Source organism: Cydia strobilella, chromosome 8 (assembly GCF_947568885.1).
Source record: "Cydia strobilella chromosome 8, ilCydStro3.1, whole genome shotgun sequence".
In the NCBI taxonomy this organism is placed as follows: domain Eukaryota; kingdom Metazoa; phylum Arthropoda; class Insecta; order Lepidoptera; family Tortricidae; genus Cydia; species Cydia strobilella.
The window spans coordinates 11408649-11425615 of record NC_086048.1 but is presented as its reverse complement, the minus strand read 5'-3'; the positions used below and the strand labels follow the sequence as shown (position 1 = coordinate 11425615).

The 16967-nt window shown below is 35.8% G+C and overlaps 1 protein-coding gene across 1 annotated transcript in view; it reads left to right on the top strand.

Annotated features, from left to right (window-relative positions):
* LOC134743634 (uncharacterized) overlaps positions 1-16967 on the top strand; it is a 116606-nt gene that overhangs the window by 1614 nt on the left and 98025 nt on the right. The window lies entirely within an intron of this gene.

Genomic DNA, 16967 nt, shown 5'->3' with positions numbered 1-16967 from the left:
CATGTCCGTCGTTGGGTCACAAACTTACATGTGTATATCAAATTTCAACTTAATTGGTCCAGTCGTTTCGGAGAAAATAGGCTATGACGGACGGACAGACAGACAGACAGACAGAGACGCACGAGTGATCCTATAAGGGTTTCGTTTTTTCCTTTTGAGGTACGGAACCCTAAAAACCGGTGTTGTGAGTAAGCTTTTGGCTACCAGGCAAGTGGAAACATACAGAACTAAATGTTTATAAGGCTTAGCCACATATTTTAACTAAGGTGTAGAGTTTGTGAAGTTAAGGCCTGTAGACTAAGAAGCTTGGCTCTACAAAATGTCAGATAAATTTTTGACAGTGCGAGCCTTATGGTTTCGTCTTGGCAACATTTTACATGAAATTTTTTTGGTGGGATTAAGTATTTCTCTCCTCTTTTGGGGTAAGTACAAAAAAAGTGTGTGATGCAAATGTATGTCTACGTACAGTGTCACATTTAAAATGGAAACCGAGGCCACACAATGTTTGTATCGGGATTGCAATACCTTAGTATTTTTTCTCCTCTTATGTCTGTTGGTGGTGCTTGGAAATTTCGTTAGGACCCTGCGTTACTACTTCATCAGAGCTAGCTTACCATACATAGCATTAAACGTCTTATACTTTCTTCTTAACTTTCTGAATTGTGTGTTCCTAATAGGTTTAAATGTTCTGACTGATTTATTATGCAGCCTTTACATTAAGTTTATCAATGAATAATAAAACCTGATTTCCGTTGCGTTGCCTTTTTTACGGTATTTGAATGATTCATTCTACATCGCTTGAAAAAACTGGATAGCTTACTATAAACCTGCTCTGGCAGCTGGCTTGCCCATCAGACATCAGACGCCTACGATTATGTTTGAAGACATCACTATACTATCGATGCATTAAAGCATGAATCCTTTGAATACTATAAAAAAACAAATTTATTTAACAGAGTAGGCACCTACCTACTTACTATTTGTAACCGACGTCAAAAAAGGAGGTTATCAATTTTATCTTATTTTTTGTACGAGTATGTCTGTTACCTCAGAACTCCGTATTTTTTAACTGATTCGGTTTTTTTGTTTGTTTAAAAGTATATAAGTAGTTCCAGATGAATTTTGCCAAAATCCAGTTCTAATGATTAGATCCGTGAGGAATTAAGGGAACCCCTCAGATGTTATAGGCATACTTACATACCTATAAAGTTTATTGTACTTTCATTAACAAGTCAAGCATTTGCATTCAAAAAGTGCTATTCGATCAAATATAACTGCTGATGAAGACCAGATCAGAACTCTTCAACGACGCGTACTTCACGCTTAAGGTTTTCAAGGAAAATAAGGAACATACCTAGTATTTGTTAAGGTCCAGTTCTGATAATGGGTAGGGCGCGCCACTACCTACCACAATCTGAGGGTCTATCGCGAAACAAGAAAATCGAAATTTCGTTATCTAACATCTCTGTCACTTTTGCATATTCGAGCGATAAAGAGGCAGATAGCGAAATTTCGGATTCGCGTTTCCCGGTAGGTCCTCTGTAAACAAACCGCCTTGATGCATCAATGTCATATTATATTAGGTATCTCTGAAAACTTGTCAAAAACCTGTTAAAAGTACAGTTTGTATAAGTTACTCTATGGTTTACTAAAAAGGCTAGTGCTGCACTCTGGTGACAGAACATTACAGTAATATCCCCTATTATTTATTAGGTAAAGCATTCGGTCAGTTTTCAAATCGCTTAACCTTTTAATCGCCAATTACAAAGTTAGTAATTTTAGACGGTTTAGACCCCTATTAAAGCTTCTAATTATACGTACCTCAATTATGTCTTTGTCGTCTAAATGCCAGGACCTTTTTGCGTTCGTTAGAAGCTATTGTTTGTTCAACTTTCGAGCTTTTGTTTAAAAGTCCAGACAGAAGCAGTATCCGTATTCCGGGTGTTGGGCATTAACATTAATATGTTCCAGTTTGATAACCTCACCGGACAATCGGCGTAACGTTTCGCCAGATATTACGTGATTTCTATCTCAATATCATGCCTAACTGTTTCGAAAATTATGCGTTTTCTAAATTCAAGAAACTGATGTGAGCTGCTTTAATCAAGCTCCTTGTACGGCCTAAGCCTAAGTAAACAGTTATTTTACTCATAATCTACAGGGTTTTAATTATTACATAAATATGGGCTACGCGCAATTGGAGCATTCGCTTCAGCTACGATTCTGCCATAAAGATAGGTATATCAAGTTAAGATAAATAAAAATGCAAAATAAGCCCGATATTAGGAAGGTTTAATGATAGACAATACAGACAGAATTATAACTCAGCGAATAACAGAATAACGCTACCATTTTACTATAAACATGACGCTTCATCGAAGCATTTCAAATCCGATCATATCTCCGTGCTCGGAGGTAATTACAAAAACAGGCATTCATCTATTTCCAAAGCCGCGAGGCGTGACTCGGGATGAATGGAGGCTCTCAGCAGTCATTCCTATGACTTGCCGAGTACGGACGAACCACGTTCAAATGAACCAGTATACGTGCGCTCTCTTAGTAGTTAGAGTTGTTACGGATCTCGAAATCACGTTTACACTGGCGCTTGAGAACTTTTAACTCGCGTAAATAATGGAAGTATGTACTGCCTGCATCAGATGGCTCAATGCGATATCCCTCGTGCCTGGGCTTCAATTAACTGCTTTAGTATAACACTGCGGTCGGACAATGGGGGGCACTGACCATGCTATCTATCAGTAAAACGTTGTGTTCTCGACTTTTAATTTTAACTCGTCTCCAGCATATCTAAACGCTGTTGTTCGAAACAATTACGCGTGATTGTAGGAGAAACTATACTGGTTCAGCTTTGCTTGCTTAGTGGGTCTGAAAGTGGTGTGAATAAGAATAGTAGCAACGTTTTTCTCCCATAGGTCCGTGAGGAAAGTATTCACTAAACGACTACCTAATGTCATGGACCCTAACCATAAACGCTACAAGGGATAAAAAGGACCCTGACTCCCTTATTCCAATAAAGAGCAAACGAAAGTAATGTATAAGTTTAATAACAAAACTTTCAAAAACTCGTAAAGTTTATCCCCATTCAGGGTCGTGTGATATACCATAACGAATAATTATCCGTGACAAGTGATGGTATAACATAGTAATTACCTTTTCACCATCGTGTCATGGACTCAGACTTTCCGATTCGATGCTCCGTGTAAACGTAGCGGCTAATTTGTGAAAAGAGCTCATATGTATAGGTACTTTTTCCATTGAGTAAGAATTAAGGATGCTTAAAAATAGCTCTAACATATTCTTGATCCAATCCCAGTCTATCTATTGGGATCCTACAAATTGGGATTTAAAAAAAAAAGTTGTCTTTTTTTTCGTTTAGCCAGTTTACAACATAAGTCTGATATTATTATTTACTTAAGAAATAATGCAAATTAGAGATACCTCTTACGGTAATACGTACCTACCTACTTACAATACGAAGCTAAAAATATATTAAATAATTGTTAAGTGAATTTCTACTTTACGATATTTCTTAGCTTAATTATTATTACATATTATGTTACACTCATTAATGCAAATGGAATGCACAACAAACTGTATGGCGCAATAAACTCGAGTTTTTATGTGGTTCTTCGCGCGTATCACCTTTCGAATGAGACATTAATTATTTCCTCTAGGTCCTTCCTTAATGTGGTTCGTGTCTGGGCATCGTAATAATCGCGATTGACGCTTGCACAGCTTGCTGCGACTGCACCTAAAATATTCTTTAATGGTATATGTATGCACGTTAAATTACTGTAAAGTGTAAAGGGAGCGTGCATGAACTATAGGGGGCAGCACAGGAGCCGTCAGATTTTTTTTCGCGAGGCGTAAATGTGAAGTTAATGCTTTCGATGTAGCCCGCAAGATGGCAGAACCTACTATGCAATCCACAAGAAAGGTAGATGGAGCAGCACTTGCTTTGGCAATGTACAGTTTATGTTTCCGATTCAGGCCACAAGATGACAGAACCTCCAACGCGCACGGTCCCTATATATGCTGGGTATATAGTTAATAATAGGCTTCTTGATGTCCAAAGAGTACATTTCAATAGCAATACCTAAGTAAGGCTACAGGTGACTGTGGTGACATTCAAATATTTACTTAAGTAGGTAATTATGTACTCCGGCAAGCCACCTTTGTCAGTAGAAAAGGGTGACAAATTTGAAAAATTTATATACGTGCGTATCGACCTCCCATATTACAAATTTTGAATTTCACGGCCTTTTCTACTGTTGTGTGTTGTGGGTGTTGTGGTTATCTAGATATATTTCCTTTAATCAATTCAATTCAATTCAATTCTTTGTATACTTATAAACGCAGAAAAGAAACTAGGCACGGATATCAAGCGTGATCTGATTAAACAAGTGAAACTCTACTGTTTCCATTAATTTGGTTAGGAAGTTAGGAAGGACTTTCAAACCAGGTGTCAGGTGTTTCTTCATGTTTCTTAACTTTTTGAATCTGTAACCTGAACCCAAATGCACCGATGCATATCGACCGCAAACAAATCATTCGCGGATTTACCGACGTCTCCTGTTACATTCCGCGTGAAAGTAAAACACGTACAGATCTTATTTTAAACAAACCTACATTGCCTACATGGATACAAAGGTAAATTGATCCATTATGGGAGGGAAAGTTTCGCATCGGTAACATCGTTCATTGTGTACTGAAAGGCTTAAGAGGTACTTGGTCTATGGTTGTACGAATGTAGAAGGTAAGGTTGTATAGTATGAATGGGTCAAACAATTCGGCAAAAAATAGTAGTAGTAGCAGCAGTAAACACTTTATTGCACAAAACAAGTACATAACACAGAGAGGATACAGTAAGTAAATGTGTACAAAGGCGAACTTATCCCCTTAAGAGATCTCTTCCAGCTAACCTTTGAGTAACTGAGAGAGATACATACGAAATGGTAGTCAAACTAAAATATAATGTACATGAAGGTAAGACTAGAAATAGCTAACCCTAATAGAAACATACTAAATACAATACGATAAAAAATAATTTTGTTTGTCGCAAAAATATTGCTTTTTGCATTTTATGCACACGACACGTTATTTATTTTTACATCTTGACGAAAAAAAAACATTACAACGAATAAGTATTTTTTTTATTGACGCATAAAAAATTCAAGTTTCCTTCAGTAGGTACATAAATAATATCCACATATTATGTCTAAATCAAGTCATATAGTGCAGCCAAAAAGTTTTTTACTAAGTTATTACAGTAAGAAATTTTCGCAAAAATTATCATTACCTATCTGTAAAACAAGATCGATTACAGGAAACTTTGTATGAGATTTTAGTCTCTTGGTGCGGTAAAGAATACACCTTTAAAATCTGTGGGATTATACTCGGTGTAGATAAAAACATGCCTAAAGTATATCGCTTTCTGCAAGACTACACTCCTATTTATCGATAAAGTTCTTTTTAACCGACTTCAAGATTTCAAAGGAGGAGGTTCTCAATTCGGTTGTATTTTTTTTTTGTTTTTTTTTTAATGTTTGTTACTCCATAACTCCGTCATTTCTGGACCGATTTTGAAAATTCTTTTTTTGATTGTAAGTATATACATACAGATTGGTCCCGTTTTTGTCAAAAAGCAGTTCTGATGATGGGATCCATGAGGAATCGAGGGAACTCCTCAAATGTTAAAGGCATACATATAGTGACATTTGATGAAGTGGAACTGCTGATGATGATCAGAACGGAACTCTTCAATGACGTATAGTTCACGTTTGGCGATTTGTCCTCTTCGTTATGTTTGTTAAGCAAGTTAGGTTTTCAAGAAACATTTTTGTCAAGCTCGAGTTCTGATGATGGGATCCATGAGGAATCGAGTGAACTCCTCAAATGTGAAAGGCATACATATAGTGATTTTTGTATTTTTATAAACAAATCCAGCACTTCCGTTTTAAAAAGTGACATTTGATGAAGTGGAACTGCTGATGATGATCAGAACGGAATTCTTCAATGACGCATAGTTCACGCTTGGCGATTTGTCCTCTTCGTTATGTTTGTTAAGCAAGTTAGGTTTTCAAGAAACATTTTTGTCAAGCTCGAGTTCTGATGATGGGATCCATGAGGAATCGAGGGAACTCCTCAAATGTGAAAGGCATACATATAGTGATTTTTGTATTTTTATAAACAAATCCAGCACTTCCATTTTAAAAAGTGACATTTGATGAAGTGGAACTGCTGATGATGATCAGAACGGAACTCTTCAATGACGCATAGTTCACGTTTGGCGATTTGTCCTCTTCGTTATGTTTGTTAAGCAAGTTAGGTTTTCAAGAAACATTTTTGTCAAGCTCGAGTTCTGATGATGGGTTCCATGAGGAATCGAGGGATCTCCTCAAATGTGAAAGGCATACATATAGTGATTTTTGTATTTTTATAAACAAATTCAGCACTTCCATTTTAAAAAGTGACATTTGATGAAGTGGAACTGCTGATGATGATCAGAACGGAACTCTTCAATGACGCATAGTTCACGTTTGGCGATTTGTCCTCTTCGTTATGTTTGTTAAGCAAGTTAGGTTTTCAAGAAACATTTTTGTCAAGCTCGAGTTCTGATGATGGGATCCATGAGGAATCGAGGGAACTCCTCAAATGTGAAAGGCATACATATAGTGATTTTTGTATTTTTATAAACAAATCCAGCACTTCCATTTTAAAAAGTGACATTTGATGAAGTGGAACTGCTAATGATGATTAGAATGGAACTCTTTAATGACGCATAGTTTACGTTTGGCGATTTGTCCTCTTCTTTATGTTTGTTAAGCAACTTAAGTTTTTAAGACATATTTTTGTCAAGCTCGAGTTCTGATGATGAGACCCACGAGGAACCGAGGGAACTCCTCAAATGTGAAAGGCATACTTATAGTGATTTTTGTTTTTTTATCAACAAATCCAGCATTTACATTTAAAAAAGTGACATTTGATGACTGATAATGATCAGAATGGAACTCTTCAATGACACATATTTCTCGTTTGGCGATTTGTTCTCTTCCTTATGGACCCAGACCTAAACATGGACCCGGACTCGGACCCGGACCCGGGTCTGAACATGGACCCCAACTCGGACCCGGACCCGGACCGAACTCTGACGCAAACTTGGACCCGGACTCTGATCCGGACCCGGAAATGATACTAGAAAAGTGGGTTAGGTGGGTGGTTGGGTTTTGATCTGCGATTCTCACAGAACAGAACTGCTATCAGAAAAGTAGGTTAGGTTAGAGCTGTGACCCTTACAGAAACGAAATGCTATCAGAAAAGTAGGTTAGGTTAGGTTAGAACTGCGACCCTTACAGAAACGAAATGCTACTAGAAAAGTGGGTGGTTTTACCTTCTTTTCTACATGATTAGGCAAAAGATGCTGCCTTTTTTATTTCATTGTCTGGAATCTAAGAGTGCACCATCAACAATAAGTGAACTTTCAGCGGCATCCCCCATTGAAATCGGTTTTTTTTTTCTTAAAAATTATTCGTAATCAACTACTATGTTCCAAATCATACGGCGAAGTCCCAAAATGGAAGCAGTCTTTTATGTAATCTCCACAGTTGCTTTTATTTATTGTTTTTGACATGATTTTTACATAATAAATATCTCCGAGCGATACTGGAAGTTGTTTCGAAATAATTTAAGAGGAACGCAAAACCTGATTTTGTCTCATTTACCACCGACATGGCTTCTTATACGACAATATAGGTACTGATACTATATGACATGAATAAGGAATCAATTGATAGCCACTGTTAGTAGGGACTTTGATTTAAGCATAGAGTAACTTATACTAGAGCGGTACTGTCATAGTAAATTTTGTAACCCCAGTAAATTCACTGCCATCTGTCGACACACTTTAAAACTAAAAATAAATATTTATAAAAATACGATAAAATGTATTTAAATATGGATAAATGATTTTTTTATTTGCATTAATTATTTTTATATGATTTTGACCCATGTTCTTTTACTGGTATGCGTTAAAATTATAAATAACAAACGAAACAGTTAACGCTCTCTATACGAGTGTAGGCCAAAACTAGTGGCGCCATCTGATCGTGAATCAAATTTTCGTGATTTTCGAGGCACGTTTTTTCCTTAGACTGTATCCATCTATTACGGAGTTATATCAATCTTTGATTTAAGTAATGTCATTATATGATGGTATACTATATTCAATTTATAAGGTGGTCTATAGCCGTTACAAGTAAACTCAGAACAGATTAAACTGGCACAAATACTCAATCGCTACTCACAACAGTGTACTTAGTATTTCTTCTGTTGCAATAAACCATCTAGGCAACTGCACCAGTGCTTTAACACCGTTAGCTTGAAGACAAACAATAATTTTATCGGGACTACGGGCTGTTTACTGGCTTGTGTCAATTGTAGAGCTTCCAGTGCTCACGACGTTCTTCGTTAACGGTCTCTTTCGTTCTTCTTACATATTGAAAGGGATAGTTCTATGGGAGAATGTATAGATACGATTTTCTCCGGATGACGTCCAGACTCACGAGCTGGGGCAATCGTGCGATCGTGATGTCATTTACTACTATCATTTGTCCTACGACGGCTTGGCTGGTCAGTTGAGTTGGACAGTGGTAGATCTTTACTAAAGGAACTACTTGGTGAAGTCATGTTTAGTCGCGTCAAACTACTTACATAAATTGCAGCTAACTTTCATTCAATCTTTACATGAGACTAAGCGCCTATTAAAATTCACGCTGACATTTATATAGCTAATAGGCCACACAAGCACTTTTACACGTCAAGTTTTACAAGCAAAAAAATTAAATAATAAAATTAACATTTTTTTATAAAATATGTAATTTTCAAATATCAAATCCATTAAATTTTATAATTACTTAGAGACGTAGAACACCCCTATGATGGACGTGGCACCATTATGATGGTATTTATAGTTAGATAGACAAATCCTGTATAATAAGAGTAAGTATTTATCGTCGGTTTTAAAACACTGGCAAAGTTTTACCAGAAACAAAAGCCGCTTGATGTTTCGTTGACTTTTTTTTGTTTTAAAATTAACGGCGCCATACTGCTCATGACTGGAGCAAAAAAACATAGTTTTAATTTGTTTATAATATTGAAACCAATAGAAGTATGTTTCATAAAATACATCGAAAACATAAAGGACGAATAAGACATTCAACTTTTAACGCATAAAGCGGGAGAAATTTTACAGGTGTCGGTGAAATAACAAAAATACCCCAATATTTCTCTTAAATGTCCCATGATTGGTGCCGTTAACCTATAGTCGCTAAGAGTCGAAGTACACAAAAACAAGTAGGTACTCATACTATTGTAGCGCTTTGGGCTTTTCACACAAGGAGTTTAATACATAATTTTTGGCCAGGAATGAAATCTTAAGTTGAAGATTAGTGACCAGACTGACTGAGGATTCCAGGAATAAACAGCTAAGACCAACTAGAATCGGACTAAATAATTCAAATTAATGTCCATAAAAAAACTAGAATGAATATTTGAATTAGTTAACAACAGGAAACATTTTGATGACTTTCACTCCAATCTAAATGCCTTGGTGAGACACTTGCCTCTTCGTGTCTCGCATTGTTTTGAGCAAAACCCCGACTACGTTGCGACTATGTTTCCGCCTTCCGACTTGACATTAAATTATATGTCGATTGTTCTATCGAGATACAGCTTTTTGTCGGTTATATTCGGTTGTCAACTGCGGCCGCATTACTGTTGCAACATTACTGCAGGGACGTTGATGCCGCCGTTGTATCTGTTTATTTTCTTAATGAAATGAGTGACAGAAGAATCGCAGTAGGTAGGGGTAATGCCCGCCGATACCGAATACACTCATTTTTAGGGTTCCGTACCCAAAGGGTAAAAACGGGACCCTAATATTACTAAGACTCCGCTGTCTGTCTGTCTGTCCGTCTATCACCAGGCTGTATCTCATGAACCGTGATAGCTAGACAGTTGAAATTTTCACAGATGATGTATTTCTGTTGCCGCTATAACAACAAATACTAAAAACAGAATATAATTAATATTTAAGTGGGGCTCCCATACAACAAACGTGATTATTTTGCCGTCGTTTGCGTAATGGTACAGAACTCTTCGTGCGCGAGTCCGACTCGCACTTGGCCGACATCCGAATGGATCGGGTAAGGTTAGTTAGTTACATTTCATCGGCCAACCGCGGCATGGTTGCTTGCATGTATCTTTCAATCACGTTAACGGTTTGGTAAGCGAACCGAAATTAACGTAATGAGCAATTAACGTAAGCAACTTTTTAGTACTTAAGTATACCTAAGTAAGTATTACTTATTTTGGTATGAAATATCATTTGGACGAACTGCGTATTGGACGAACAGCTAACAAATCATTATAATATATAATATAATATATAATAAGGTACCTCTACCTATTACTTTACGGTACGGTACATGACATATTTTGTTTGGCAGCCAGTTTTATTAGGGCACGTACGCTACGCTAAAAGTTAAAGGATTCGCTTCGATTTAAGCTTAGTACAATTTTATCTGTTGTCAAGTTAAATCCTTTTACAGTTTATAAAATCGAGCTTGGCCATATTTTTGTTGCAAGTGTTGCAACTGGCTGTTGGCAAAAAGTAAAAGGCAATTTTTTTAGCGCATGGTCCTTATATAGGAGAGACGAAAAAGGTACGAAATATTTACATAAGTGTAGTGTAGTAAGGTGGAGAATACAGGGTGAAATTTTAACCACCAGCCATAAGGATGACTCACGTTAGACCGGGACGTGTCCGGGCCGGAGCTTCCGGCGCTTCGTTTTCTATGGAAGGCATCACGTGATCACCTGTCATGTCATAGAAAAGTAAGCGCCGGAAGCTCCGGTCCGGACACGGCCCGGTCTAACGTCATCCTATACTCTGCGTAGTGACTTTATATAGGTAATACTGAACAACTTTTGTTATGGGACAGATGCCGAAATCGCGAAAAATTGGATGTTTCCTTACATTCCGGCTGATACTTTTATGTTGCCACTGATTTCTATGGGACAGCCAAATTTTTTTCGCGATTTCGGCATTGGTCCCATAATAAAAGTTTTTCAGTATGACCTACATATAAAGTCACTGTCACTACACAGAGTATGGCTGGTGGTTAAAATTTCATTCTGTATATCATTAGGTAGGTACATATAGGTACATACACAGCATTTTTATGGAATAATCTCCCTTATTTGGTAGTTTGTAGTAACATATTCGTCTATTAATGCACTCTAAGAAAGAGAATCAAGAAGATTTGTAAAGGTTGATAAATAAATATTATTTTTAGAAGATTTAACTTTTGAAATGTGTGTGTGGTGAACACTATTTTTGACCCACTGGTATAAACCTCGGCTGTGCTGTATAGAGCAGCAAAAATCGTTGTCAAAAAATGCATATTAAAAATGAGTAAAAATTCGGTCTGGATCGTTACCATACACAAGCAAGAGGTTAAGATAGAAATCGACTGGCGCAAACATTATGACAATACTTCAGTCACATGATAGGTATAACGAGATCAAAATAACTAGACACTTCATCATAAAAAGGTTAAACTAAAAGGTACTCAGTTAAACTAATGACAACACATTCTGTTGCTACTTAGGTACCTACATGAAGTAAAAACAGACTTATGCGTCACTGAGATTCGAATCCGGTTCCGCCTTTTCAGTTCTAAACACGTAATAGTTAGGTACTTACTCGTACAACTAGCTCGTAAAGCATCTGCAAGATCATCTTCCTTGATTAAGGTGAAAGCTTGGGTGAATACTAAACGTCCTACAGTACGGTATAAGTACTGCTGCATATATTATACATAGGTTAAACTAAGTTTGTTCTGAGAACTTTGAAAGCGGCTTTTCTGCAACAGACTGCTGGTTTTAGATTTTGGATTAGGTACATGGGATTAGATACGTGTGACATAGAAAAGAGAGCTAACTATCTATATCTGACATCTGACTTAAAATGTAGTGGTTATAAATTCTCTTTGGTCTGACGGAGAGTTTTATGTAGGTATAATGGTTTTATTCAGACTTTCATAGAGTTAGATCAAGAAAAGTCTGCAACGGTTTTGATAGCATACGCAGGGCAAGTGTTATTTATACGTCATAATTTCATGTGACGTTTAAAAGAACACTTGCACTGCGTGTGCTATCAAAATCGTTACGGTCATAAAAGTGACCATAGTAATAAGGTTCTGAAATAAGAGGTGCAAAGATGGCACTACTCAATTTAGTGATAAAATTTCTCCATGAATAATTACTTATATACTTCAAATTAAATTCGACAAAAAATACTTTCTTTAATAAACGTAAAGTATCAGATTTTTTTGTGGTTTTTTATTAAAAAATCTAATAAAAATATGATGAACCCTAATTCCGGAATTGGGATCGAATATCGAAAATCAGTTGCGGAATTGGAAACCGTCCGATATTGCAGGTTGGTGGACTTTTTTTTATTTCCGGAGAAATAAATGCGACTACTGAGTATGAAATAAAATTGTGCGAGCACGCACGAAAATAGGGCAGGTTTTAGTATCTATTATGCTGGCTCGCTTTATCTGAATCTTAAATTTATAAATAAATAAATCAGATAAATAAATTGTTTTCGTTACACGTGTTGTAGTAGTTCTCATGTAATTACTAGATTATAAATCGGCAATAATCACCTTATTCAGATTCAATGCAAAGGCCGCGTGAGAATTGTGAGAAGGTATTGACTTGCGTTTTACTTCCATAGAATTTCTCGTTTCCATAGAATTAGCTGCAATTTGATTATACCGTGTGAGGTTTTCGGGGAACCGTTAGGTAATCGTATCGCTGCTTGTATCTAAACTGGATATATTTAGGGTTATTTGAATAATACCCAATCGAAATAGTTTTATACCTATCATCATGAAAAAATAAGAAATTTTTCAAATGTAAAATTTTTTGGCATTGTCCCGTCCTGAAGTCGAAGTCAAGATTGGCTTGGTTAATTTTTCTAATTTTGATCGACATTATTTTAACTAAAATTTTAAACTATTACAAACTAGCAAATATGATTTTAATAGGATTCCTACTACATTCTGTAAGTGTAAGCATTATAGGTATTGTTGCCATCTAAGCTAGTTCTTGGTTTTGGGTTGGTATTAGATTCGCTAAAATTCTTTAAACATTTTCGTTTCGTTATGTAAAATTGCTCTATTTCTTATTAGAATTAATTCGGAGCTCACAAACTTTTTTGGTATGGTGGTGATCCATTTGTTTCCGGCGACTATGCTTTTCAACGAGCCTTTCCAAAATAGTCTCGACAATTCGCAATATACCTACATTACAAAGTGATTCGAGATTCACATGTCTATTACGAACCGGCGATTAGACTCAAATGCTCGCCCAGGGCGCAGGGGTTATGCCAGTGTAACTTTCAAGAGCCCTTTCACCACTCCCTCAAGATTAGCTCCGAATGCCGGTAAATCTGCCTCTAATGACGATAGCCGTGATCTCAACGAGTTAGATTAAACTCGCTAAAGCGAGAATCGTGATTGCAAACACACCGTCGTTTGTTTACGTTTCGCTTTTTGATCGACCTTTGAATTTTCTTAGGATTGTATTTTAAAGGTCATTCTAAAAGGATAAATGTCTGATTTCCCTAATGGCAGCAATGGCAGCATGAAGATGTATAAGATACACCGGTGAATTTACTAAATGAAAATAAATTGTACAGTGTTTTCTTGTTAAATCAGAGGGTTCAAGCATTTAAAATGTTGTTAGAGTTGAATGGTAAAAGTTAAAATAATTTTAATTTCGGACAAGTTTCTAACATTTTTTAAATTAATTTGTACCTATAAAATATATTAATAACGGGTCACTCACGTATTACGTAATACGTGAGTGACCCGTTATTAATATATTTAATATGTCTGTCTCACGGAAGTTTTGTTAATTTGTACCTACAAACATATACTCGTAATGATTAATGAGACTTTCCATGCAAAAGGGCTTTACTGTTAAATGAAGAGCTATTGAGTCACCGCAGTGATACAAGACAGTATACCTCTTAGAACAATTTCTCTAAACTTAACCATGTATTCTGCTCTTGCGCAACACATGACAATCCGCCCACGGCACTTAATTGCCCATACAACGTTTAATTATAAAAAATACAATGCGTTAACTTGAGAAGCTTCGGGTTCACATTATATTACCTAATTCCTTTGTTATTTCGTATGGGTAATTGCATTCCTCAGAAGTTTACTTAGGAAAATATGTTATTTTCATAACAATTTTATTTTACGTAACAGGTAGAAGAAAAAGTGCTCAAATCTGAAAACTAAAGTTTTATGGACGCCCCCTACTAATAGGTTAATCTGGATCGTTTGATTTGAATACTGTCTCATATACAGGATGTCCCTAGCCATTGGACAAAGCCGAAATGTACATATGCATTAGGGTTTTTAGAACCAGTATACAAAGTAGGTACCATAATAACCGGTGTAGCGGTTACGAAGACATTAACAAATTACGATTTTTTACTTTGGAGCAGCCTGTATGAGTTAGTAGCTCCTGAGGTCATAAATAGTATGAAACCTTCTTCGACCTTTTTTATTAATGACACTAATGAGATTCTGACTTTTGACAAATGTCATCATTGCCGCATATTTTCGAACAAATTGACAAAAGCACTGTCAATTATTAATACAGTATGTTTCTTTTTGTTGTCGATTATTTAAAATAACTTTTGTTAGAAAAAATATTTTTTTACTTTATTAAAAATTATTCACGTTAGAGCATTCCTGAGAAGAAGCCCTACGTGGGATTTTAGGGTTTGTCCAATGGCTAAGGTCAACCTGTATATAACAACTATAATAGTAATATTAGTAATGTTCAATATATTATCGAGTTTGGCATACCAGCATTTAATCTCCTAATTATTATTATTAATAATACTTTATTTCAAGCAACATGGCTCATAAAAGCAGTGAAACATTAATGCCAGATATTAGGGCTTGAGTAAGCTCTTTGTTAATTTAAGAGCTGCCTTCGAGATTCCGACTTTCGGTTCCATTCATATTTAGGAACTTAACTGTGGCAAAAAGTGACTCTAGTTTGTTCGACTAATAGAATAAAGTTGACAACAATGGAAATTAAGATATATCTGTCGTTTAGTTTGTCTGGAAGAAATCGCTCATTTAGTATTTTTTTATTTATTATTTATTGAATAATAAACAAGTTACAGTTTATATTATATTACTACAAGACCCATCGTGAACAAAACCTTGAGGAGATTTGTGTGCCGATAGGGAGTCCAAGAAAATAACATAATAAATCTATCTTATAATAATATAATTAGAATTCTATGAAGTCGTTAGATTGTAACAAGTGCAATTTAATAACTTTTTTAACATTTTTCCCTTTTAAATATTTTACTCTAGCATCTGGCAAATCATTTAATATTTTAGGCAATATATATGTATACAACCTAGTGCCATATATTTTATTATATTTGGGTATACAATATTTATTTCGGCTCTGTAGACTCCTTAGTTTTGTACATCTTTTGTATTCTTTTAGTTTAGTAACATTCTACAGTTAGTATGGCTAGTTTCCACTTATTTTGAACTGTTGTTCATGTTATGTTATGTTTACGTGTTCTTACTTTTGAATTGTAAACGATAACATATTAAATATAGTAAATGATGCTTTACCGTAAATAAGTCCCCCGATTCTAACTTTTGAAATGTGGGTCAGAAAAAAATTTAAAATCATGAACGTAAAGCTATATGTACAGACTTAAATGAACTATGTATTTTGAATTACATCGCTGAGTCATTTTTGAGGTTTCGCAAAAAGGCATCCCTTTTTTTATAGGACGTGTCTAAGCGCTGCAAAGATTTTTTTATTTTATTTTATTGACTAAAAATTTACACAGCATTACAGCGAACGAATACACTGTGAAATTTATAACAGACAGACATACAGACTAGGTAGATAACATGTGATACAATCTAAGGAAAGGACCAACAGTACAAATGTAAAAGTAAAAACTAATACAAGTCGACAGAAGACTCACGTCTCACATACCTTGATACACTCTTTACACAGATTCATCCGGCCGGTTTTTGTTCCAGGGTAACGTATCAAGACTATCAAGTATAGGTTTGATGTAGGTAATTTGCTGAAAAGCGTCCCGTCGTACAACCGGTATGCAGCGGAGGCTGCTCCGGCGCCTGTCGCGGCATAACTGCATTCCCAATTAGAGATGCGTCATTCGGACGTGTCTCTATTCCACGCGCGATTGTTTTAAGACTATAATACGTATATTGTGATTTTTATTTATAATCCAGTACTCTTGGAGTCCACTCTGGCATCACTTTTTGGCCATGTAGTACCAAGGCTAATTCTATTTAAGTTATATGTACAGCCAGCAAAATATAAATATTGAAGCCTTATCAGCTTATCACACATAGGAATAAGACAATAACGTATACATATATATGACGTCGACTGTATCGGTAATAATAACAATATTAACGCAGATAAATGAGATTTAGAACGTCGAAGAACCGATCCAATAAATATAAAATTTCAGACCATTACCTTACCTACCGCACCAGATCAACGCTGGGATTGCTGGGAAATAGAATCATTTAGAATTATTTATTCATCATCATCAATTGTGCATTACAGGTAATGAATACAGGTGTTATAAACAATTTGTTCTCTGTAATATGTCTGTAATTTGTTGTCTGTAACTTCTTGAACAAAAAGATAGATCAAAATATTTCGAAACATTCGTTACGTACACGTAAAAAATCGAATATTGATAACTTAAATAAATATTGAATCATAGCATTTATCGTGACTCGTGACCGCAATCTTGTACAGTCGAGTTCACAAACATCTTT